At 46.0% G+C, this 26336-nt stretch overlaps 1 long non-coding RNA gene across 1 annotated transcript; it reads left to right on the top strand.

Annotated features, from left to right (window-relative positions):
- The first annotated feature begins 566 nt into the window (after window positions 1-566).
- Window positions 567-26336, top strand: LOC109282489 (uncharacterized). Its single transcript, XR_002089491.2, has 3 exons — window positions 567-675; window positions 24657-24776; window positions 25582-26336. It is a non-coding gene; the product is annotated as an uncharacterized LOC109282489 (long non-coding RNA).

The raw sequence follows: 26336 nt of genomic DNA, 5'->3' as shown, positions 1-26336 counted from the left end.
TTGCAAAGAACAATTCTTCCAACTATTTAGTTGGTCTAATAAAAGACATCACATCTACTCAAAGAACCTTGTCTGCCCGTGTCCTTAGACCAACACAGCTACAGCCAACAACCCTAAGGGTTAACATATACACTTGTATAAAGATGATTAGCTTAGTATAGTTTTTTTCTGTTAATTTAATATTTTTTTAACAGTCTGGTGTAAAACATTGATAAAACTGTCCCTTAGACATTTTTTCTTCCCTTGAATTCCTTTGTAATATTGGTCCTACCATTTTCCAGTCATCCATGCAGTTATCCTGGGGCAGGTAAGGAGTAGAATCCACCCCTCCCCCACAACATGCCTATATTCCTCATGTAGGGGCAAAAAGAATTCAAAGGGAAGAAGTTTTATTTTCCCCTTACAGGGTACATTTATCAATGTAAGGCAGCTGAGCTAAGATGAGAGGTCTCCTCACCATCACAGGCTCTTTCCAAATGTAGTCATTACAATATTTGGCCATCATGTACATCTATTTCACAGGGTTACAATTAGCTCCTAATCAAACACTCTATAAGCAGCAACCTATTTTAGAGACCCACCAGTTTTACAAACTGTTTTCTTGGATGCTTTTATGCTAGCATGCTTCTGGGATTCCACCACTGATTTACAGCACTTCAGGAAAGTTGGTACAAGGTAAGTGCCATCTGTTAGAATGAAGGTTTGGGCTATTAATTCAAAGTGTCTTGCTTAACAGCAGTGGTAGCATGTCACCTTCCAGGAAAAATGACTTTGTTTTCTGAACACAGCAGGTTTTGGGTTTTTTTAAACCTTCACTTAGTCTCCTTTGCATTTAGTGGTTTGTATCATCACAATATTCCTAACCCCTGCAACACTACATTTGCAACTCTGCTCCCTATTTCCTTCCAACTTGTATGTTACAGCCTGGTTAACATATCCTCCCCCCACTCCTACCCTCACCCCAGATTCTTGCCACATACCTGACATTCTTTCATTTTTAATGAGATAAAGGAGTGGGGGATTTCACTCCAGTGGAATCTTAAAGGAATAATAAGTGGATTTCTCTTGAAAAGCTCAATTTAGGGCCACAAAAGCGCCTTGAAAGACTGTTGTCCTTGCACAAGCAACTCTGCCTGTGCTCATGATGGTGGGCAGAGCTCTTAGCTATTTAATCAAAAGCCATTTTACTTAAGCCTTGCCCTAATTATAGCGATTGGTAGAAGCTGTAGCAGTGCAAGCTGTAATCAGTTAAAAGCAGCAATCTGAAATAATGGACCTGCATCTTCTTGCAAGTAGGGTAAGACCCACCAGTGCAAATCTCAGCTCAGCAGCATTTAGCCTGTTAGAAGTTTCCACCATTGCAGCTCTCTTATCAGCGGCAGTCTTCACCATAGACCATTTCAGCTATGAGTTTTGGTGGCTTACAGGAAAAGAAAATCAGTTACAGCTCAGGTGCTACTAAAACATAGAGGAAAGACATCCATGTTCTCATGCCATTACCCACTGAAAAAACACACCTGGTGGTTCCCATTTCTGAGGGATTTTGCAGACATAATATGTACTTGCAGTTAGTTAATATTTTTCAGCTACTGAAGAAATCATATATCAATTGAATTGTCCTGTTCTGCTATTGGATCCATTTATGCACACAACAGCATGGGTTAGCTACTACACTGTGGTCAAGGAGTAAGGTAATTGCATCACAGCCTGACCTCTCATTTTAAGAGATGGATGCTGTCAATACTTTAAAGAAAGCTTGAAAAAAAATGAACCTTGTGTAACCACTGCCCTGCAGAAAGCATTAGGAAGGGGAATATCTATCATGCCAAAAGAGAGCACTGTGGCAGAAAGAGGATAATACGGACTGCTTCACTAGCACCAGCAGATAGATCCTGGTTTCTGGGCAGGTGCCTGGGGTTTTCTTCTTGCTAGCTCCAGCTCTGCCTTGACAGAGGAAAAGGAAACAGGCTTTGCTACGCTACTGCCCCTACTAGAAAGGGGGCCTCCTTGTCTTTGCCACTTCAAGCAGCTGCTGCAAAACAAGTATGGAGCCATGGAACCCTATGTCCTGCTGTGCCTAGGGTCTAGTATTAATGGAGACTTATACCAGCTGATCACTAATTGCTCCCTCATCCACTGCTGAGGGAACAATGGAAATGAAGGCTCAGCTTTCATCAAGGATGAAAAACCTCTGAGGCCTACACATGGTTTGTTTGCAGCAGACTTATATCCAGCAGAAAGGCATCTATCTGATTTAGGAATGCAAAGAGAAAAAAAGAGAGCTGAGACAGATTTCCCACAAACATCATTCTGACCCAGAACACAATCCTAATGGCTCTTGATTGTCTTCAGTGGCACCACATGAGGCTGGAGCTCTACACATTTGTAAAGAGGGGAAAGAGCTGAGCTGGCTACACTCTCTCCCAGTAAGTACCACCCCTCCCACCTTAGACTCAAGAGCACCATACAACAATCCAGCCTCCGTTTTGATCCTGAGCTCAAGCAGTAGGCCTGTGCTCACAGACGGTATGCAAAAATATTATCTGGGGGGGCTGAGTCATTGACGATGCGTAGGGTGCACGTGCACCCCTGAGATTGGTTGCCGCTGACGCTGCCAGCGGTGTATGCGGGTGGTCGCTGTTTGCGACCCCCCTCCACACCCCCCGATGCTGCTGGTAGCGTGAGTGTGCGGCTACCGATCGCCACTCAGCACTCACCACCCGCCCTGCACCCACCACCAACACCGCTGTGGCCACCTGCGGGTGGTCCCGATTCACCGCCACCATGCCTCCACCACCAACACTGCTGCTGCCGCCACCTGTGGGCAGTCGCCATGCCACCCCACCAGCCTCCGGAGGCACGAGGCGTTCTTAGGCTAAGTAAAACTCAAACTTAAAAAATACTGCTACCGTGTTGCTTTTGCTGATCCAAATTAGGTGTGTTTACTTAAATATACTCACGCAATGCATATATCATAGTAGAGCTGTCAAACGATTAAAGAATTTGATCATGATTAGTTGTGTGATTAAAAAAAAAAGAGTCGCAATGAATTGTGATTTTAATCACATAGCTAAAAATCTCAAAATTATGCACAGAAAAACTCAAAGTTATGCAAAATTATGCAGGTACTTTGTATGGTTGGCAGGTGTGTGGGTGGAATTTGCAACAGTCCTGGAGGCTGTGGGTGTGTATGTGGGATTTGGAGCCCAGGGAGGGGGGTTCCCATATACCCTGGCAGAATGTGGGGTACTGTGGGTCAGGAGTGAGGGGCAGCAAGAGGGCTAGGGAGGCTCTGGCTTGGGAGTGAGGGGTAGAGACGCACATGCACGCACACTGCCCAGCAGGTAAGTGTGTGAAGGGAAGGCGGGGCCAGATTGAGGCCCCCACAGTGAGGGAGGGAGTGGGGCAGAGGCAGGGGTTGGGGTTAATGGGGCCCTGGGACAGGTTGTGGGATGGAGCCCTGGCCCAGGCGGCTTGTCCAGAGAGGTGGGGGGTTCCCACCACTGTGGTACATATAATGTACCTTTAAGGGGTCAGCAGTGGAATGACCCAATCTCTCCTCCCCCTGATGCCCTGTGGGTGTGGTTTGTGCTGTTGGGTTGTTGTTCTCCCTGCAAGCTGTGAGCGGGTTGCTGAGTCCTGTTCCTAATAAAGGTAAAGCTGTTGAGTACCCCATCCCTGGAACCCAATGGCATAAAGTAAACATTATATATAGCCTCTGCGTGCACCCCGGTAGAAGCCTGGGGGCATGTGCCCCCCAGATTTGTGCAAAAGGTGGCTGCTGCTGCAGGCTTGGCTCCGTGCCCCACTGCTGCTGTCTTGACAACCACGACTCTACACACCTGCTGCGTGCTGACTGCACCGCGTCCCCTGCCCAATGCGTGGCAGGCACATGACATCATGCAGCTCTCGGGGCAGTGGCAGCGGGGTGCAGAGACCAGCCTGCAGCAGCAGCCATCTCCACCCTGTGTACAAATCTGGGGGGCACGTGCCCCTGCCAGGGTGCATGCAATGGCAGGTGTGCCCCGTGTCCCTGAACGAGCTGCCTGGGCCACTGTCCCACAACCCATCCCAGCAGCCCATTCACCCCAGCCCCTGCCCCACTCGCTCCCTTGCTGTGGGCGCCTCAATCTGTCTCCACCCCCTACACCTTCCCTTTTACTACTTACCTACTGTGCTGGGCAGTGCTCTGCACACCAGGCTGTGATTCCAGCCAAGTGCAGGCTGCAGCTCCATGTCTCTGTCTGTGCATGCCCCTCCCCCTCCTGCTGCACCCATGCAGAGCCCGGGCCTGGGCAGCTCTGCGGGTGGCCCTCTGTGCTACCACTGCTGCCCTGTGTTTGGGTGGGTGGTTGCGGGGCAGGCAAGCTAAGCCCTATTAGCCCTGGCTTTCCGCCGCCTGTGTCTGTGCTGCAGTGCTAATGGTTCATGAGTACATTGCCTGCCTCCTGGAGGGCAACAATAACTCTCTCATGGATCCAGGTGAGATGCGAGCGTTGTTCTCCCTGGATCCAACTGATACCGATGCCACCAGGTCCTGTGGGAGGGACTGCTGCAGGTCAGTGCAGGCAACTGGGACCGACTGGAGGTTCTTCTCACCCTAACCGAGCTCTTGAATGTCCTCTGCCTGATGTCCAGCAACAAGGCATCAGGCATTGATGGGCTGACCATGGAGTTCTACCGGGCCCTTTGGGAAGTCCTTGGCCCAGATCTAGCCACAGTCTGGGCTGAGTTGGAATTGGATGGAGTGCTCCCCCTGTCATGAAGGAGGGCCATACTGACCCTCCTGCCCAAGAAGGGGAACCCCCGTGTCCTGAGGAACTGGTGTCCCATCTCCCTCCTCTGCATGGCAAGGTGGCAGTGAAGGCCACCTTGCTGCGCCTGAAGTCTGTGCTGGTGGACGTGATCCACCCTGACCAGTTATTCATGGTGCCAGGGAGATCCATCTTTGATAACCTGTACCTGGTCCAGGACCTCCTGGACCTGGTGCACCAGAAGGGCCTGGCATTTGACCTCCTGTCCCTCGAAGGCGTTTGACAGGGTGGATCACTGGTACCTCACAGGAACACTGAGGGCTTTTGGCTTTGGTCCCCGCTTCATGCAGTTTCTCCAGGTGCTGTCCGCCTCCGCAGAGTGCGTGGTCAGGCCCGACTGGACATTGATGGAGCCCATCCCGTTCAGGTGGGGAGTGCATCAAAGATGTCTGCTGTCGGGCCAGCTCTACATCATGGCTTTTGAGCCCTTTCTCTGCCAGCTGTGCAAATGGGTGGCAGAGCTAGTGCTCTGGGAGCCAGCCATGAGGCTGGTCCTGTCACCGTATGCCAACAATGTGTTCCTCACCATCCAGGACCTAGGTGACCTGATGTGGGTGGAGGCTTGCCAGTCTGTGTACTCAGCAGCTTCCTCTGCCAGAGTCAACTGGGTCAAGAGCTCTGGCTTGATGGTGGGTGACGGGTGGCAGGTGTGCTCACTCCCACCAGTGCTCCAGGGTATGTACTGGGGCATGAGCTCACTGCTGTACTTGGGGGTGCACTTGTCTCCCAGGGACCCCTCCATGCTAGATAACTGGCAACAGCTAGAGGTCAGGGTGTTATAGTGGCTGCAGGCATAGGTGGGCCTGCTGTGGTGCCTCTCCCTACACAGGAGGGTGCTGGTGATCAGCCAGCTGGTCCTGTCCATGCTCTGGCACTGCTTCAACACCCTACCCATGACCCTGGAAGCCCTGGTCAGGCTCCAGAGATGGGCGCTGGGGTTCTTCTGGCCGGGACAGCACTGGGTCTCTGTGGGTGTCCTGAGACTCCCCTTGCAGGAAGGTAGGCAGGACCTGGTCTGCCTCCACAGCCAGGTCCTCACCTTCTGCCTTCAGGCCCTGCAGAAACTCCTCTATGGTGCTCGTAGCCACGCGTCATGGAGCCACTTGGGACGTGCCTTCCTCCGCCATCTCCAATGGTTCTGATATGACCAGCAGCTCTTCTACCTGTGACGGCTTTCCATGCAGGACTTGGGAGAGCTTCCAGATTTCTACAAGGACCTCCTCAGGGCCTGGAGGCTGGTCCTAACCTTCAGGTCCCCAGGGACAGTTGCTCAGGGCGCCAAACTCCTTGCCAAGCCCCTGCTGAGAAACTCACAGCTGGTGGTGCTGATGACAGAGGTGCCCTGGATACACTGGAGGATGGTCCTAGCCCACATCACCCATATCAGGGACCTCCTGGACTATGCCAGGCAGGGGTAGGCAGATCCTGCTGTGCTGGCCCAGCATATGAAGCTGTCTACACTGCGTGCACCCTGCTGCCTACTCCAGGAGGTCAAGGCCACCCTGCCCCCACCTACATTGATCAGGTCCTACGTGAGAGCAGTTCCCACCCCCACCACCCACCACAATGTCTCCCAGCCCTTTGGAGCTCATTGTGGGGCTCCTGCCTCAGCAGGCCCTGCGGCACTCCCTGCCTCACCCCCTGAGCAGGCTGGAGGACACCAAACTGATCCGCTTCTGTATCACCCACAGCTGCCAGCTCTACACACTTGTGTGCTGTACCATTCACCATCCTGTCCTCAAGTACTGACCACATGAGTGGTGGGACACCCTGGGCAAGGGCGGGGTTGAGGGTGTCTATTCCACCCTGATCCCACACACCACCGGGGACCTCAGCTAGCGGCTCTTCCATGGAACCATTGCCACAGACATGTATCTGTCCTGCTTCATGGATCTCCCTGACACCTGCCCATTTTGTGGGCAGAGGGAGACCCTGGCACATGCCTACCTGGAGTATACCAGGCTGCAGTCCCTGCACCTCCTCCTCTGGAACCTCTTATTGAGGTTCTGGCTGCACTATTCCCCACACCTTTTTACTTATGCACTCCCTGCCCATGGCCCTACCAAGTCCTGGGACCAAGTCCAAGTCAACCTCCTTCTGGCCCTGGCTAAGCTGGCCATGTACTTGACCAGGAAGGAGGCTTTGGCCAGCAGGGTCCCCAGGGACTGCAAAGTCACTTCCCTTGCCTTGATTCTCTCCTGTCTCCAAGCAGAGTATCATTAGGCAGTGTCCGCCGGCTCCTTGGACTCGTTTGAGGGCCAGTGGGCGCTGTCCAGTGTACTCTGCTTGGCGTGCCCACTCAGCATGCTTGTTTTCAACCTCTGACCTGCACTCCCATCCCTTTTTTTTCATTCTTTGTCCCACAAACTGTGTTGTCCCCTTTTCCTGTTGCCTCCTGGTGTAAGGGAGGCCAGTGAGTGACTTGGTGGGCTGGGCTCATGTGCCCAGGTGGACAAATAGGCTAATGGTTCATGATCATACATGATTATGGGGCTGTTAAAAGGCAGATAATAGATTTTGTTATAATTTTTTCCTTTGGCAAATAGAAAGTTAGACTACATGTAGTTAAAATATTGGTTAGGCTACAAAGCCAGAATTAGGAAATGTTTCATTGATGTTCCCTGTGCAACTTCAATTCAGCCCCTTGTTCATATACATGAGACTATACCACAACATCCCTACCTCAGTTAGAAGCACAAGGAGGATGAATTAAAGTTACCCAAGCAACAACTTTAATTTAAGCTTAACTTTGTGCTTTTTAACTTAGGTTATTTGGTATGGAGTATATTTTGTTTAACCTTATTTTGTTTGTGAACCTGTGTTCCTGAAGGCATATGTGAGGACAAAACCTCAATGCTGGGACCAAATAGGAAGTCGTCACAATTTCTGGTTACATGGTGGGGTAAGCTAACTATGCCTTTGCCTAGACTAAATATGAAGAAACTCCGAGGAATTCTGTTTTCTGACAACACAAGCTCCTAAGTGTCAAAGAAAATAAAGCCCCAAGCTATAAAACTTGTGTGTTTACGCAGATTCAAAACAGCTTTTCTAACTTGCTTTAACTTTTTATACTGTTTCTTATGTTATCCGTTGAAAGGTCTATAAAAGCACTGGCTATTGTAATTTATGCCTTGCATAAAGTCAATAGATGTAAATGGTAGTTTTTAAATCTAAGCATCATTTTGCTCAAGAAGACCATCTTATCAACAATCTAATTACATTTCCCTGGTAAGAGATACAAGTCAGGTAGAGAGATGAATTTTATCTCAAGCAATGGCCTTTTTGGGAATGTTTAGGAACGTACTGTGTTAGCAAGAGCCATAAATTAAGTCACGCTGGTTGAAAACTTAACATATTTGTTCTGTGGGAAATAGTGACATTTTGAAAATGTTGTTCACATTTGAAATACCCCTTCAAAATGTTTCATTTCAGAGGAACTGAAATATTTCCATTCAATTTTTTTTAAAACAAAACAGAGCAGTGGGCTCCCTCCTTCTTTAGGAACCAGGTGACTCTACAAGCCCAAGAGCCTTTACTTAACCTGGGACTCTCTGGACTTCCCACCATGGACTGACATCCTAGAATCTGAGAGCTTCAGACAGGCTTCTGGTTGGACTTCCAAGCAATAGGGAGCTTGGAAGTTCAGGAGTCCTCTACTTTGGTCATGTTAGAAGGGACTGCCTGGAACTGCAGACCCCACCAAGCAAATAGTTGGAAACCAGGCAGGTCTGCTTTTTTATTGGAACCAACCGAGGTTTTTTTAGCTGAAATGTGTCAAAACTGGAATATTTCCTCATGACATTTCACTCTTGACAAATGCACCTTTTCTGACAAGAGCTGTCTTTTTCAGAAAGCTCCTGACTAAATCTAAAATTAAGCTATAGAAGTGGGCCAGTGGAGGGACTGCAAAGACTAGCTTAGCTTTGGTGCAATTGTCCTGGTTCAGGAGAGGGAATTGAAACCTTTGGAGCATTTGTGCATGAGGACACTGTTTCACAAGGGGCACATTTACATGAGATGCTAAATGTGCAGTAGACTAATTCTACTGCACATTAGTGTGGCAGGCAAAAACTGTGCTAATGTGCAGTAAAATGAGTCTACTGTGCATTAGTGTCACAAAAAAAGTGTGCGCCGGCACTACTGTGCAAAACTGCCAATTACGATACAATAAGTTAAGTACCTGTTATTACAGGTACTGAACTTAATGCACTGTAATCATGGTGCATTAATGAAGGTGTAGATGCACTCAAGCATTCCAAGCACCTCAATTAGTATTAAAACCATTGACAGTCTTTTGGGTCAAACATCTGAACCTGTCTAGAAAATAATAGTGTTGTAACCCCTCCCGGGCCTCTTCTTAACCCCTGCTAAATACCTAAGAGGTTCAAAATGTGTCTGGGTTCAAAATCCAAGTCTCACTGACCCATCCCTTTATACTTCCAAGTGCCAAATGCTTTATTATCTATTGTGCAAGACCTTAGGAGCCAAGGCTTTTATCTTCTTTACAGAATGTTAACATCTCACTGACTCCGGTGGACCAAAGTGGTAACTGCTGAGCACTTTTGAAATATGCACCTTGCATATCCCATGGTTTGGTTCTTAGCGCGTTGCCTGCTTCATTGCCTTCGGTTAAAACTTCCCCTTTTGCATTATATCTGTGTTGGGTTTTTTTTGCATTACCCCTGGAGGTGGCTGCACACTAGTACATCCGGCATTTTCAGTTGTTCTCTGGAAGAAAGGTGCTTTACTACAACTATGTTTAACATTTCCCTTCTGAAAAGGAAGGAGTCCTAGAAAGTCATACAGAGGGCCCTGGATTGTTTGCTCTCTAGAATTTGATCTCCTTCAAGTTATTATTTGATTGCATGTAACCTGGCTGTCCCCAAAATCATAGAATCATAGAATCCTAGAAGTAGGGTCGGAAGGGACCTTGTAGATCTTCAAGTCCTGACCCCCTGCCTGGGCAGGAGGAAAACTAGGCTTAAATGACCCCAGCCAGGTAGGCATCAAGCCTCTTCTTAAAGACCCCCAGGGCAGGGGCCAGCACCACTTCCCTTGGAAGTTGGTTCCAGATCCTAGCCGCCGTGTGAAGTAGTTCTTACGGATGTCTAATCTAAACCTACTCTCCAACAACTTGTGGCCGTTATTCCTTGTTATCCCGAGGGGCGCTAGGGGAAACAAGGTCTCCCCCAAACCCTTCTGTTCCCCCCTAGTGAGTTTATAGATGGTCACAAGGTCCCCCCTCAGCCTTCTCTTGTGAAGGCTGAACAGGTTCAGGTCCCGTAGCCTCTCATTGTAGGGTCTGCCCTGCTGTCCCCAGATCATGCGGGTGGCCCTCCTCTGGACCCTCTCAATGTTGTCCACATCCCTCTTGAAGTGGGGTGCCCACAACTGGACACAGTACTCTAGCTGTGGCCTGACCAGCATCGCGTAGAGGGGGAAGATCACCTCCTTGGCCCTACTTGAGATGCACCTGTGGATGCACGATATGGTCCGGTTGGCCCTGCCGACCGTGACCTCGCATTGTCGGCCCATGTTCAATGACTCCAAGATCCCTTTCTGCCTCCGTGCTCTCAAGAAGGGATTTTCCCATCTTACAAGTGTGCTGCTGGTTACTACTGCCCAAGTGCAGCACCCTGCACTTGTCCGTATTGAAACACATCCTGTTTTTGTTAGCCCACCCCTGCAACCTATCCAGGTCTTGCTGCAGTCTTTCCCTCCCTACTAGCGTGCCCACCTCACCCCAATTTTGGTATCATCAGCAAATTTAAACAGGTTGCCTTTCAACCCGTCGTCCAAATCGCTGATAAAGAAATTGAACAGTGCGGGCCCAAGGACCGAGCCCTGGGGGACTCCGCTGCCTACTTCCCCCCAGGTCAAATATGACCCGTCCACCACCACCCTCTGAGTATGAGTTTTTTTAATGAGGATGAGGTGGGAGACAGTGTCAAAGGCCTTGCTGAAGTCCAGAAAGACTACATCCACGGCGACACCTGCATCCAATGCTTTTGTGACTTGATTGTAAAAGGCAATCAGGTTGGTCTGACATGACCTGCCCCTAATGAAACGGTGCTGGTTGCCCTTGAGCATCATCCCTGATGCCAGCCCATCACAGATATGCTCCTTGATGATCTTCTCAAAAATGAGTGTCCCCCCTCACCAATAGAAGGGGAAAGCCAGCAGGGCACATGTACTGGGGTGGAAACTGCAGTCACTCACAATTCCCTCCTACCTATCGTGTCTCAATAGAGGAGGGACAGAAAGCGATGTCTTAACCAGGTACAAAATTTAATATAGGTATATATATAAAGGTAGTGAACTAAAGCGAGTATTTACAGGCAATAAATACATATAACTATAACTATATACACACCCAAATACAAACGGTAAGCATAATGGTCCCAAATGATATGAACAGGTAAATGCAACTATAAATAGCATTAAAAAATACAAGGCGTACAGCTAACAGTTAATAAACACTCCAAAATCCACAACGTGTATCAAACAATCAATAAACACTCCTAAATATAAGGCACAGGGGTTCTCTAGTGGTTCCTCTCCTCTAGGCGATGTCTTCCTCCTGCCTCTTTATTGAGGCTGCCTTCCTCGAGTGTCACTCCCCAGTGAGAGACCTGTTTCCCCACCAACCCACATGTCCCAAGGAGCCAAGTGGGGCAGTGTTCATAAGCTCCCTGGCCTGACTAATGTTTCTCCAAGAGACAGTTCAGTTCCAGGCCTCAGGGGGATGGCATGACTTGCTCACATGTCCCAGTAGCTCAATCTTTCTCAGGGGGAGTTGTGGGCCTGGGCCACCTTGTGTATGCCCAGGGCAGTGCTGCTCTGAATGCTGTTTCCCCCACTCAGGAACCGTTCCATTCCCAGGGCCCTTTCAGACCCACTCCATTCCCATTCCCAGACCACCTGGCCCTTCTGTCTCTAGGGCCCTATGCCCCACAAGGACTCACCCCACAGTAGCGCTGGCTCCCGTACCTGGCCTCGCACCGTGATTGGAGACCTGAGCCACCTTGCTGCAACTCCCAGGATATCAATCCCTCACAAGTCCTCCATGCAGCAACACCTGCACCACAGCACGGCCTCGTGCTGGAGTTGGAGACCTGAGCCGCCTTGCTGCGGCTCCCAGGGTCCTGGTCCCTCATGGACCCTCCGTGCAACGCCTGCACCGCCCACCACTTCTGTCCAGCAGTGGAATTTTTCAGGCTCTTCTGGGAAGCTGGATATGCCCACTGGGCAGCTCTCCCAGCTCTTCTTGGCCACGGGACCTCTTCCTTCTTCCTTGTCCCAAGCCAAGTGCACCATGTGCTCGGCACACAGCTGCTTACATCCCCTTCTGGGGCTCCACCCCCAGATTGAAAATGAACCAATTAAGGGGGATGCAACTGCAGTTCCCAATTAAGTCTGCTCCTGCCCCTGCCTTTGGAGCAGAGGGGGAGCAGACTCTCTTCCTGGCTCTTCCCCTGCCTGTCTCTGATTGGTGGGTTTTACCCTACCAATCACATTCGCGGTCTCCTAAGCCTAGAGAGCCGGGTGAAGCCCGGCAAGCCTGCCACATACATTTATACACACTGGTGGTATGACGGGGCCTTGTTTTGTTAAGTTATGAACTTTGTTACAAGCTAAAGGGGAAAAAGAAATAGGTGCTTAGTATTTGTGCCTTAATTTGCTCCTTTAGCTGGTTCTCTAGTAGCACTTTAGCATTGAACATCATTCCCAGAACTCTACTGACATTATTAGAAATAATGGTCAATTAAGTGTGCCAGGAAGTAATGGTGAGGAAATAAACAGAAGTGTCAATTTTAGCACCAATGGAACAAAAGAAAATTAATGTTTGCCAACTGCAAAAGGTTAAAAGCAATAGCAGAGAAGGGTTGGGCGGGTTGGATTTTCAAGCTAAGTGTTACAAAGGAAACAAGTATAGAAAATACTTGACAATGCTCCTTAGAGCTTTCCAAACAGGCAAAGTGCATTATAGCATTTTCACCTGCTGGCTTATATGAATTTGACTTTTGAAGTATGATTATATAACATGTTTTGCAGTGAAGGTCTTAAGAACAGCCCTGAAGGAAAATGGGTCCATGTTCTATTGTATTGTTCAAGAATGGAATGCTGCTTGGTACTGTTGATAGATGTGGAAATCTGCAGCAGCAACTTGGGTTTGAGTTGCCAAGGGATTAGGTCAGTTTCTGCACTGGATGCCTTAAGGCAAATTGAATTTTCCACAGAAGGAAAAAAAAATCACTTCATTCTTATAAAGTCAGGTGCTGGTAGGAAAGTGAAATGGGGATAACTCTCCTACCATCATTTGTCAACCTTACCTATTTAGAGCTAAGCAGTTAAAGGCAGTAATTGTTTTACTGTAGATTTAAAGCTCACTGTACAATCTCATTTTGGGGTCTATAGGCACAATGTGAATGAAAGCTATAAGGAAGAGTTCAATTGCTCATGTTAACTAGTGGAGTTTCCCTACTAAGAAGGGGATGAAGGGGCAGGTGGAATCCTAGAATAGGGCAAAAACTACATCTAGACTTTCTGATGTGGCAGCTGTTGAAATGCTACTTTATACTGATAATTGCAAAACACACATTTACCAAAATAAGAAAAAGTATTAGGTAAAAAATATTTTAAATTGTTTACATTCTTAACTCTCAAACTCAAGTATTGGGAAATACCTAGCCTTAGCCTCCTGAAGGAGAGAGGCATTCCTATAGCCTGTGTATATTATCTTCCACATCTCTTAAGCAGTTTTCCCAAGCCTACAGAGAGAAAAGTGGAATAGAGTGTGGGGCTCAGGCCAACTAGTGCATCCTACCTGTTAACAATGTTAGCTCCAATTAGGAGTTTCACAGAGATGGTTTTTTTTCAAATGGCCTGTTAACATAACCAAGTGGTTCTTAACCTTGATAGACTCAAGGTGCCCCGCTCTTAGTTTTCACTTGGTTTTTTACTACAGAAAAATAATAGAGAAATTCTTCTATTGCAAGGACCTTAGAAAGATCAGCACAGGTCAGAATATTTTTAACATTATGGATTCCTATGTGAAATCCTGGGTTTATCTTAGGAATAATGTTTGCCCATCTCTCAGTATAGCACCCCAAGGCATCCTGACTGAGAATCACTGATCTAATCTAATCAAGAGGGACCTGGGGGTAATAATTGACCATCGCATGAACATGAGCCATCAATGTGATGCTATAGCCAGCAGGGCAAACAATACTCTGGCATGCATCAATATGCATCATATGTAAAACCAAGGAAGTGATTCTTCTACTGGTAAGATTGCAGCTGGAGTACTGCATCCAGTTCTGGGCACTGCACTTTAACAAAAACATGGTAAAGCCTGAGGGAGTCCAGGGAAGAGCCACCCATATGATCGGAGACTTACAAGGCAAGCCATATGAGGAAAGGCTGAGGGACTTGGGCCTCTTCAGCCTAAAAAAGAGAAGGCTGAGGGACATGGTAGCAGCTTACCACTACATCAGGGGCATACATCAAGAGCTCAATGAACAACTGTTTTCCCTTAGGGAAAACCAGGAGTAATGGCCACAAACTCCTGGAAGACCGCTTCAGGCTCAGCTCTAGGAAAAAACTTCTTCACAGTCAGGGTGTCCAGACTGTGAAACAGACTCTCTTCCAGACCTACCCTGGAAATCTTCAAGAGAAGACTGGACAGTCATATCGCTGGGGTCACCTGACCCTAGTTGTCTGTCCTCCCTGGTGCAATGATCTTGCAAGGTCCCTTCCAGACCCTTACAATCTATGACTCTGTAAGAGTGCCTCGTGCCAGACTAATTAGCTGAGCAAAGATGCTTACTTGTTAGAATAAATTGTTATCCAACAGGGGGTGCTGTAATATGAATAATGTAGAGAACTGAAAATGATTGAGAGAATAGTATGAGGATGAAGAAATAAAGCCTGGATCCTGCATCTGTCAAGAATAAAGGAGCATATTAAGATGGCTGACCTACAGTCATGGGGATGACAGGTCAGCACCAACCCCAAGATCTTGTCCAACTATAAATAATAATACAAAGAAGACCTAGTAAACTGATACCTGGGTTATAGCAGGTCTCAGCAGCATCAAAGCTAAATCAGTAACAGCAATTACAAACATACTGTTGTAGACTGAACACAAGCATTTTACATTTACCTTCTCCAAGCACTGTTCAGGGGCCTGAGACAAGGTCCTGTTCACACAGGCTACACAATAGCACAGATGCAGGTATTGTTGTTCTATTAAGGGGACTGTTTTCTAGTATAGGTACCCCACAAGGGGGCAACATTGCAGAGGAGACAGCTGTGAACCACTTGAGTAACTTCTTACCTAGGGAACTAACCCACATTCCAGATTCTAGGTCACTATCTAAATCAAGACATTTGCTACAGGATGCTGTTGAAGATACCTGCAACAAGAAACGAAGTCTGAGATGGCTTCTCAGAAGGTCAGAGGCTTGTGCTTGCCTTGTCCATTCCAGAAATGGAAAATTTATGTCAACAAAACAAGTCCAGGGAAACTAGTTCAGAATCAAACGTTGGTGATCTTCTGGGTACAACGCAAAAAAAATCTCTTTGAGAAGTGTTCTGAAGAAAGGAGAGGGTGTAATTCCCAAATCAATGAAAGGGTGGAAGGGAATTTCTGTGGTTGCCTGGGTGAGTTTCTGCTGAATTGATGCTGCTGAGATTTAACTGCATTGTTAATGTGTGATAGAGCCCTTAAGGCCTTAGATAGAAGTTCTTCCTTTCAGTTAGTTTTAAAATCAAAACAAGCAAGAATTATCTGTAGCATTGGACTGGAATTTTCACAGTATCAATAAATATGGGACCTAGGGTATTCAGTGAGCTCTATCAGATGCACCCCTCCCATGTGCCTTTATCTGTTCTTTCAGTATAACTCATTGCTATGCTTTTGTATTAGCTCTGCAGTGCAACACCTCCAGGCAAGGACATGTGCCTGTCTCAGTTTCTGCAATGATACTCCAAAGGCTATTTTTTTTCTGCTTCCCAAAATCAGGTCTCCAAAGTCAGTCCTTTAAATAGATCTTCTCTCAGGCCCTCATAGCACTTGACACACAGGTGAGTATTAAACAAAAGGAAACATGCCACTTTCCTTCTCCAAACCAATATAGTTCTCTATGCCACCAGTCCTGAATATAGGAAATTTCAGTCATTTAATGACACAGAGTTTATACCAAGCAATTAACTCCTATGGGCACGTCCACACGAGTGCGCACGTGCCTCTTGCCCCGCCTCAAACCCCTTTGAAGTGGGGCAACAGGTACATGCGGGAACAAAAAAATGTTCCCCGCACTGTAAATTTGCAGCACGGGGAGAAAATTAGATCTCTGGATATCCAGGGATCTAAAAAAATCAACGTTTAAAAAAGTGGCACAGGCAACCGGAGGCTGGATCCTCCATGGAGACGCTTTGGCTGGCAGAGCATTTCTATGGTTGCCCTTCGCCCTGGTGCTGAAATACGCGGCTGGTGAGGCCACGTGTTTCAGCACCACGGCTCCAGTGCTGGTGAGTAAGGGGTCAGGGGTCTGGAGGAGGGGGGAAGGGACCATGGGGGGGAACCCCGAGGGTCCCACCCACTCCCCCATCTCCCCTGACCCCCACCAGCCCCCCAAGGCCCCCAACCCCTGCCGGGGCTGGCCCCTCCCCCCGCCAGCCCCCCGACCCTTGCCCTGGCCGTCCCCATCCCCCCAAGCCCCCCCAGCATTTACCGGCAGCTCAGCTGCCATCTGTCTGACTGGGGCCCCGTCCACACAGTGCAGGGCAGGCTGACAGACCCAGCAGCCACAGCCTGAGCCCTCCTGCCCCCCTGCTGTCCTGTGCTGCTTTTGGGGCTCTGCCTGGAGGCCCTGGAGCCCCCCCACCCTTGCTTCTCAGGTAAGCAGAGGCTTTTTTTTCCCTTTTTTTTTCTGGTTTTTTTCCTGGTTTTTTCTTTTAAAGTGATGGTGCCTGGTGTTGTGGGGGTAGCCATGGGGGCCTGGGGGTGCAAGTTGGGGGGGTGAGGATGGGTGGGGAAGCCACTGGGGGGCTGCAGTAACTGGTGCGGGATGGGGCCAGGTGGGGCAGCAATTGGGGGGCTGGGGTGGGGCATGTGGGCCTTGCAGGGGGGATGGTAGCCCTTGTGGGGGCCTGAACTTCTTATTTGGGGGTTGAACCCCTTGTGTGGGGGCTGAATCCCCTGTTGGGGGGGCCAAACCCCTAGTGTGGGGGCCATCGCCCTGTGGGAGGGCAGCAAAACATGTATTCATGAATTCATGAAACCTGTATTTAGAGTTCACTCTATTATTATGATAAGAGAGTTGCTTTAACACTGTAAGATATATCAATAAAACATTGTCTAACTGATCACTGTCTCTTTCTTGCTCTCTGTTTTTATAGTGGTCTTCTGTTTTACTTGTGGAGGAACATGGATTTGGGGGTATTTTATAGAGTGATTTTGGGATTTTTTTTATCAGGGATTTTTCAGTTTTCCAATAGGGAACACCAGAATTCCTGCTAGGGAGGCCTGTGGCAGGATTCTGCCTGCTCAGAGCTGGCACCTTGGACCCATCTGGCTTGGCTGACCTCCTGGACAAATGGGGCCAGGAAGACATGCTTTGACAGTTCAAAGCAGGCCACCACACCCGGAACATCTTCTGGGTGATAGCTGCCCAGATGTCTGGGCAGGGGCACACATGGCAGTAGTGCTGCACAAATGGCCAAACCTGCAACCACAGTCCACTGGCAGCTGCCCCAGTGGGGCAGATGCCTCTACTGGCTGTGCAGTCCCCATCCAGGCCTGGCAAGTGCACAGCAGGTCACAGCCAGGCAGCAGCCCCCACTGCCAGACTGCTGCAGTGGGTAGAGGGTGCAGGGAATATTCATGGCTGCTTCCGGAGTCCAGCTGGCGCAAGGGGTAGTGTCTCCAGGTACCAATTGGCTGGGCCTCGGAAGCTCCTGAGAGCTAGTAGCCCTGAGCTACTTGCCAGGGCAGCTTTTTATACTGCTGGGATCAGGACAGGGCACTTTTTTATACTGCTGGGGACAGCACAGGTGCTGGCCCTGGGCTCTAGCTCCCCTGGCTGAAGATTTGGGAGGAGCCAGGCAGGGTTATTTTGCTCCAAGTGGCACAATTTGCTCCACAACAAAGTGCATGTCCGAGCACGTGCACTGAAGCAAAAAGCCCCGGCTCAAATTTGCACTGCTTCTATTTGAGCTGCTGCAAGTGCACGTGCTTGCCTGTGTGGACGTGCCCTATGTGTAGCTATGAATCGACATAGCAGCTTATTGCTTACTTTTGCTTAAGGATTATATCAGAAAGGGACTCTTGTACCTTGTCACTAATGATACACAAATTTTGGCCTGCTGGCTTTAGTCTTTTTAGTATGAGTTACAAGGAGGAATTTATTTGGGTGTGTGTCCTTTGAAGGTAGGAATAACCCTTTTATTTGGCTTGTTTTTTTGCATTGGATATATCCCTTCTGCCCACCTTTTCCTGGAAGCGGAGGGTAGAGGAAGAGGAGAATAGATCAAGATGTCAGGTACATGACAAAAGGTAAATTTATCTGAGAAAGGAAATGATTTTCATCTATTTAAAACAGGTGTTAAAAACACTTTAAAAAAGCACTGTTGAATTCAATAAACCAAGTCCCAGGTTCTCATTTCTTGCTTACACAATGACACACAAGCTGCACAAATGGATCCTTTCCCCTGTGTGAACCCTTCTGACTTCAGTACAGTCTTTCCACATAGTGTAGATGCAGAAATACTAAGCCAAGCATTCAAAAGCCCTGAGTCCTACAGACGTTAGATTTTAAGAATTGAGATGTGTCAGGTCTTTTATTTCCCAAATACTCTTAAATCCAGCCTCTCATCAATCACAAGGTTAAGAAACTTTATTCTTTTTTTAAATGGACCGCAACATGCCCATGTAGTAGCATGACCATAAAATAGGAGGGTGTTTCAAAAATACCAAGTATAAAAAAACTTGGGATGATAATGCTAATGTCATATAATCACGATGATAGTCACAAGAGTTGGCAATGCTGTAAAACTGCAGGATTGGATGATAAGGTGGGATTTTCAGAAGTGCTCAACAACAGCACAGTTCCGTGTTCACTGCTATCAGTGAGGGAAGAATTAAACCCAAACTCAGTGCTTCTGAAATTTTCACTGCCAACCATTGTGGAAGAGGACTGTAATTTGTTAACCTTTCATACCTGGAAATTGGAATGTTGTCTTAATCCTGAGATGAAGTGCTTTAATATCAGATTGTGGGCATCTAAGAAACATGACTAATTCCTAGACCATTAGATATAACTGAGATGTAACAAAGAAAATCCATGTATACTGACAAATGCTTGTGGCTGCTGGGAAATTTGATCGACTTGTGTCTTATACTTAAGGTGACATCACTGCTTTCTTAGGTCTCTTAATTATCTTTGTCTCTCTAAAATGCTGCTCAGCAATACATTTTATTTCCTTTCCCACAAACTGACAGCTCCTTGTTTTGATTATTATAAATCATTTAAAATACCTCAAAAGTACTGACTTGGGATTTTAAGTTCAATAAAAGGGCAACATTATCTAATCCTACAGCATTTTGAGATGCAACTGCTTCAAATACTATTCCTTATTGGAGTCTTTGTCCCAGATTTGGGCACTGGAAAATTGAACCCTTGAGTTATGTAGGCACAAGGCAAAACAAACATGTTTTTGCTTTAACCTCAGCTCAAACCTCAGGGGAATAATTCAGTTTGTACTGATTTTGGTGTCTGTTATCAGACGAAGACAAAAGTTCTGCTACTGTGGTAACCTACTGTCTGTTAGCAGTAGAGATGAAATCACCCAGCTTACCTTACTTAGATTCTTTCCAGACAGAGAAACTGTGGACTGAAAATAATGTTTTTCTATTGTGCATTTAGGAACAAACAAGAGAGATATTTTCCCACCAATAAAAAATAGTTGAAGACCCATTAGTTTAACAGCGGGGCATTTCTTCACTCACACATCCATTCCCCCAAACCCTTAACATACAAATGTTCTTAATTTAACATGTTTGCAAAAGAAACTTTTGAGTTACCCTTCTACTGGCTGGTACTGAGGATAACACCAAACTACTGTTGCTGACTAATGGACTTACTTCCTTTAAAGTTTGTGTTTGGTGCTGCAGGTCTTATTGTGTTCTAAGTCATAACGCTTGCAGCTTAGACAGGATTACAGCTGAAGAGTTTGAGAGATTTAGTACTACTAAATTTTTTACTCCTGTGTAATTTTTGTGGCTTTTGTTTCCTTGCCTATTGACTGTGGGTGGATTTTTCAAAAAGCACATAAGGGAATTAAATGCCAAACTCTCTTGAAAGTCACAAGGTTCTTAATTCCCTTTTGTGCTTTCTGAAAACCTTGCCCTATGTACTATTCTGTTTGGACAATATTGATCCACCTTATATTTCCTATAGAGCTCAGGAAGGCATGGCATCTCCCTTTGTTTCCCTCCTTGCTAATAAGTCAATACCTTCAGTTCTTGAATGAAATAGGCACTGCTGTGTTATAGGGCTACAAAAGCAGTAAGGAAGGAATGTGAGGTTTATTCCCTCTCAAGGGATGAAGTAAAACTGAGAAACAGCAAGGACAGGACTTCAAAAGGAAAAAAAAAACCTTGTAATTTTTTGGGGGTGCCCAAGTAAAGATGACTTAGCAGGGCCTGGCTCTTGGAAAAGACTGAAACAGGATCTTATCAGGGTCCCCTTGTCTGGTATGTAGACTCATTTCTCACTTTTGAAAACCTAGGCCTGAATAATTAAGCCATACATTGAGGACAGACCAGTAGGATGGGATGGTTTCCTCCAGCTGATAAAGACAGACTGCATCTTCTACCAGCATCTGCTTTCTATGGGCTCCTTTTGGAAAAAGAATTGCATTAATTTTTGTTAGCTGCCTCCTTACTGGGAGATACTTGGGCATGGATATTTCAGCTGTAAAGTTACCTCTGTGGCAACTGAGCAACGTCATGTTTAAGAACTAATATCACTGAACTAATGTGTTAAGTTGCTTGAAGGGAAGTTCTATTCAAAAGCTCAAAATTAGAGCCCTTCTAATACCTACCAGATTATACAACAAATCTTTTTTTTTAAGACCTAGAACTGGTTGTTTCATAGTTAACTAAGCTGTAAGTGAGCTTAATCAAAAGAACTTACTGCTGTAGTGTAGCTTTGATAAGATACAAATACTCTGGAGGTGAGGGGAGTGTTTTTATTCTCATGTTTTATTATGTGTTATTGTATAAAGAACTGTAATGTTTAAATTGTTCTCTGTGTGATTTGGGTCTTTTTGAATCTTTTATATTTTGTTCTTTCAGGCTGAGCCTGATGCATCACTGTAGTTCACAGTAATTTCCCACCCTTTTCTCACATCCATTAGGTTAGAAAGCATTATTGTTATATTACAGCATGATTGCTGACGCAGATAGAGGGGGGTGGATAATCAAAAATCTGTATCTACAATTATTATCTTGAGTCCTTAGTAAGTATAAGTAGGTAAATAAATGACCTTACTTGTCTAAAAATGAGATTGAGGTGTCTCCCACTAACTCTATAGAAACTCCAGAATCCACAGTATGTTCAAGAGCTTCACTACTTATTTAGGTGCCCAATTGTAGGTGAAAAGACCTAACTGAAGCCACCTGCTTTTGGGTTTAAATGACTTGTACTGGTCTCCAGTGTAGCCAGGAACTGAAAACAGGTTTCAGCCCTAACCCATTGCTTAACATAAAGGTAGTTTTGAAATACAGCTGCCCAGCCACCCATGTTTCATTAATTATGTTTATTGTTGTGTATATGGCCTGAATCAGAGAGTTAAAAGGCCCAGTAATCCTCATAGAACAAAGGGGAATCACAACTGTGGGATAAACAAAGTTAATTGATTAAACCCTATTTGCCAGTATAGCTCAAAACCTCCATAAATTCTCTCATCTGCTGAGAAGCTGATTCAATTCCCATAAAGCTAATTGAGAGATTCTCATTGACTGGCAGAGGTTTCATTAGGTGTGAGAAGATTGAACACACATTTCTAACATTCTTGTTTATTTTTCATGCCTCGTGCCATCATGAGCGTGTCCAATGGAACAAAACTTTGAAAATATAAGAGCTCTTAAGTTCTCTATTTTAATTGCTGTGGGCAGTCTAGCTCTCCCTTTGAAGGCTCCAATACTAAAAAGCTCTTTGTGCTTTTTCACTTTTCAAGTGATCAGGAACCAGGTGGATTCAGAGTTTATTAGAGTTATGCAAGTTGGCAAGAGCTGTGCCTTCGCAGCTCTGACAAGACACTCCTGTTCAGGCATACACATCACAAACCTTCTGGGGCCTGAACAAAACATGCAGGTGTGCATGAAGCTTATTTTCCCATAATCAGCCATGAAGGACTTCAGGATCCCTACCTTTCCTGCTAGTTGAGTAGTAACATACCTTGTCCCGGCCTTAATTTCCTCTTTGGCAAAATGGAGCTAATATTGCCTTGCTTTTGATGATCAGTGCAACTTTGTAAAGCACATCAAATTGTTCCAGTAACAGGGCAAGATTCTGTGTTTTAGGACAATAACTTAGTCCTCGGGCTAGAATTAAATATGAAATGTGCCATAAGGGTGTGTCTACACTAGAGAAAGAGCTTTCACCCCAGCATAAAGCTAGCATAGCAGAAAGGCAGTGTATGCTGACAGAGCAAGTTTTCTGCCAGCATTGCTATTCCAAATCTTTGAACATAAACTCAGTCAACAAAACCAGTCATTTTCTTGGCATAGTTGGCCACTTTTACACATGCTCTGGGGGAGGGGGAGGCAGTGCTTAATTAGAGTGGCTCCAAGAGCCATTCTAATTAAAGGGCTGCCGCCACATGTCCGGTATCAGCATCCCCGTGCTTAAAAATGGCACTAGGGACGCTTGAACTAAAGCACATTCAATGAGCATTAGTTCAAGCTCCCCCACCACCATTTTTAAGTGTGAGGACATTGATACAGGAGATGCAGGAGGTGGCTGGAGTACGGCAATTGCCATGCTCCATCAGACTTCATTAATTGAGTCTGCTCCACTGCTGCAATTCCAGTGCAGCGGAGTAGCCTTGGTGCTCATGTATAGGCATCCATTATGTCTACACTAGGGGTATTGCTATGTTATCTGTGTGAGACTTCTCTCCCGTTCCTAGCTGATGTACCTATGCCAGCAAAACTTGCAGACCTGGCCTACATTTAGGACTCAATAGCTGAGAAATGGCTGTTTACAATTTGAATGGAAGGGTAAACCCTCAAACCAGTGGCCAAGGGACCCATTCCAGTAATTATTAAAGTGGCCTAGTGTTGCAGACAGAATAAGAGTAGCAGATATTTGAAAGGTTGTCCTTTGTGCTGTATTAGCCTAGCAAAAACGTGGCTGAATAGAGGACACGACTGTCTAATAATACAGTGGGGAGTAAACAACACTGAGAGAGCAAAGCTATTTCAGGTAAGGACAATATTAGCATAGAAACAAGTTGGTATATACTAGCCATGAATAAAACTAAGCTGGGAAGGTTAAAAAAATAATCTGACCCTCCAAGGTTTGAAGTTCTATTTGCAGACTGTTCCAAAAGTAGTGGGGACAAGAACTCACCTTTCAAGATGGAACTAGGTAATTTAACGAAAAGGATTACAGGTTTCCCTTGCTTTATGCAGGTTCTGTATGTGTGAATTTGCTTTTATGCAATGACCCTTTTTATACCAAAAATGTGTTATATGTAAGGTAAATTCACTCTTACACAGTCGGTGTGGTGGAAGCCCACAGTCAGCTGCTTCGTGTGGTGTATTGTGGGAGTGACACGCACCAAAGTATAGTCTCCAATGTGGATCTGTGCTCCTCACTCATTGCCTGCGACACGTGTTTCTGTAGTTACCATCCCCATTATAATAGTGCCCTGTGCTTGTGTGTACTGTCTGCTGTTGGTGAGTGCCAAAATTGTCTTGTAAAAGTAGTAGAAATGGGTCTGGAGGTCAGTACAGTGGGGGTCTTGGAATGTATCCCTATTTGTTACATTGTGAAGTGGGTTGCCTTTATGCAAATTTGAGTTATGTGCCATTTTCCAAGAACGTATGTACCACATAAAGTGAGGGAAACCTGTATAACTTGCCGTTGTCTGTGACATTGGAGGACCGGACTTGATGGACCAGGAAGTCCAGAGGCATAACTAGTGATTATTTACTTATAACCTGGGCAGAGGTGGTGTGGGGAGGAGTATTGTGCCAAATCCCTGAGAGCAGCGCTGGGGGGAAGTGGGGGCAGGGGTTAGCATGGGAGGTTTCATCTGACAACAGCTGCTGTTGCTGTTGGGCACCTGGGGCTGGTGCCCCTTTACCCTGGCCTAGTTAGACTACTGAGAAAATCCCATTTTGTCTCATTCCTGAAAGCACTGGGGCTGAGCTCTACTAGCACAATGTGTTGGAATACAATCAAGTCTTCCTGAAATACACAGCACAATTAGAAAACTGATGGACAAAGAAAATCTGAATGCACGCTTAGCTTTTCCATTTGTCATATGGCTAAATGCCATGGATGTTTTTATGAATAAACAATCTGTACACTCAGTGCAAATCTGATTATAGTATAGTATTTACTTAAGTCAGGGGAAACTTTTCTGCACCACAATGACATTGATGGATTCCAATCCTATGCACAGGAGGTATTTTAATTATCTGCTAGTAAACAAATGTTAGAAGCGAAAAGGGAAAGCTCTTCAATGTTACAAATGTGTTGCAGGCAGGAAGAGCCCCATCATGTTTCCTTTCTGATAATGCTCTGACCTTATCCATTGCAGCACAATATTCATTCCAGTGTGGAAATGATGTTTGTTTCCAAAGACAATGTCACTTGCAGTTACCTGATCATATTCATCACAAGACACAACAGCTTCTCTTCCAGGCCTCCCAGGATCTCTGTAAGTATCTAAAGCCTTTGGCCCTGGACTGTTTCCACAAAGCTTCAGGTTCATGTTTGGCTTTCTTCTGCCTTTTTGATGAGTAAAATATATACTGCTGCTGCTACAGATGTTCCTCACAGCAGTCTAGATCTCATTTCACTGTTGTACTGAATTTGCAAGTGGCCAAAGTGTGAAAGTCTTTCTCCTTATCATGGGTCACGTTTTGTACCCTCCCAAGGAAACAGCTGTAAAAAAAAAAGGACAAATGGCCCCAAAAACTGCAAGGTCACTTAATGAGATTCTTTTTATAATTCCTTCAGCAACTGGGAGATTGGGGCAATGGGCCCCTAAATATGGGAAACTCGTATGTGGCTGCTTTTAGCTCCTTTGCACTTCTATAATCCTTTTGCATGTGAGATTCTCAGTAATATGGTTTTCACAAAAGCCATTGACCTTTTCTTATGACCTTGGTAGGTGCCTGGTCCAAGACTCACAGGAGACTCCAAAGTTATTGATGGTACCTGGAATAATTTCAGCTTCAATCGAGTCAGGAGGGGGTGGATGCTCCTTGGTTCCTCCCTTTCCTAGGCTGCCCATGGTCTCTCCTGACGAGATTTGTGACAAAGGTGGTTTTGTGGGCTAGAGGATTGGAATGTAACATTCCACAGATGGCCTCTCTGCCTCATCAAGCTCAGCTGAATTTTTTTTCTTCGAAAGGGAGTTCTTTGGGATTTGAGTCCTGCTCAATGTTTTGTAGCAATGCTGCTGCTTTAGTTTTCCCCAGCCTGTGTTCAGTATGAATCTTTGTACTTTCTCTCTTCAGGTGGAAGGTAGGAAATCAGTTGGAGGCAGGACTGCCTATTTGTTGGAGTAGCAGACTGGGAAAAGAAGCAGTGCAAGATAACTTTACTTACTTTGTAGCTTTGGACAAGAAATTGATCCCGTATTTCCAATTTCCCAAGCAATGTTCATAATCGCCTTTGTACCGTGCTTTATGACACTGAAAGGAAGGGTCTGATGAAGGTATAAGGTCACCATCTATGGACAATGATCACTTTTTTTTTTATGTCATTTAACAAAGCTGATTGACAGTTGCTGTGGCAGAGCAGTTGCATTTTGTGACCAAAGCTGTCAACCTCCAGCTCTGCCTGATGCATTATTCTCCTTTCTAAAGCCCTTGCTCTGTCCTTGAACACTGAAACAGAGGCTGTCGAGGAATGTCTGTTTTTCAGGAAACTGATGACCCTTTGTGCGTCACAACCTTCCAAGACATGGGGCTATCATTGTGCAGCAGCTCACATTCTAATAGGTTGCTATCATTTTACAATAGATGCTCTAATTAGAGTAATCTAGTATATATTCAAGTAATAACGTTCCATAATATTTTATAAAATAAGCCCAATGCCAATTGTTGCTGTTGGTTTGTATCTTGGCTTTTTATGTAAAAAATCATAATACTTAGAGAATACTTTGAAAAATATATTCTTTTTCAAAGAATCTCACATCTGTTAGACTATTGTGTTAAATCAGAAGCACCACAAAATCTGGTCTTTGAAATCTCAAATGAAATCTGAACTT

This window comes from Alligator mississippiensis, chromosome 9 (genome assembly GCF_030867095.1).
Source record: "Alligator mississippiensis isolate rAllMis1 chromosome 9, rAllMis1, whole genome shotgun sequence".
Classification (NCBI taxonomy): Eukaryota; Metazoa; Chordata; order Crocodylia; family Alligatoridae; genus Alligator; species Alligator mississippiensis.
Note: the sequence above shows the minus strand (reverse complement) of the source record. Positions and strands in the feature narration are given on the sequence as shown.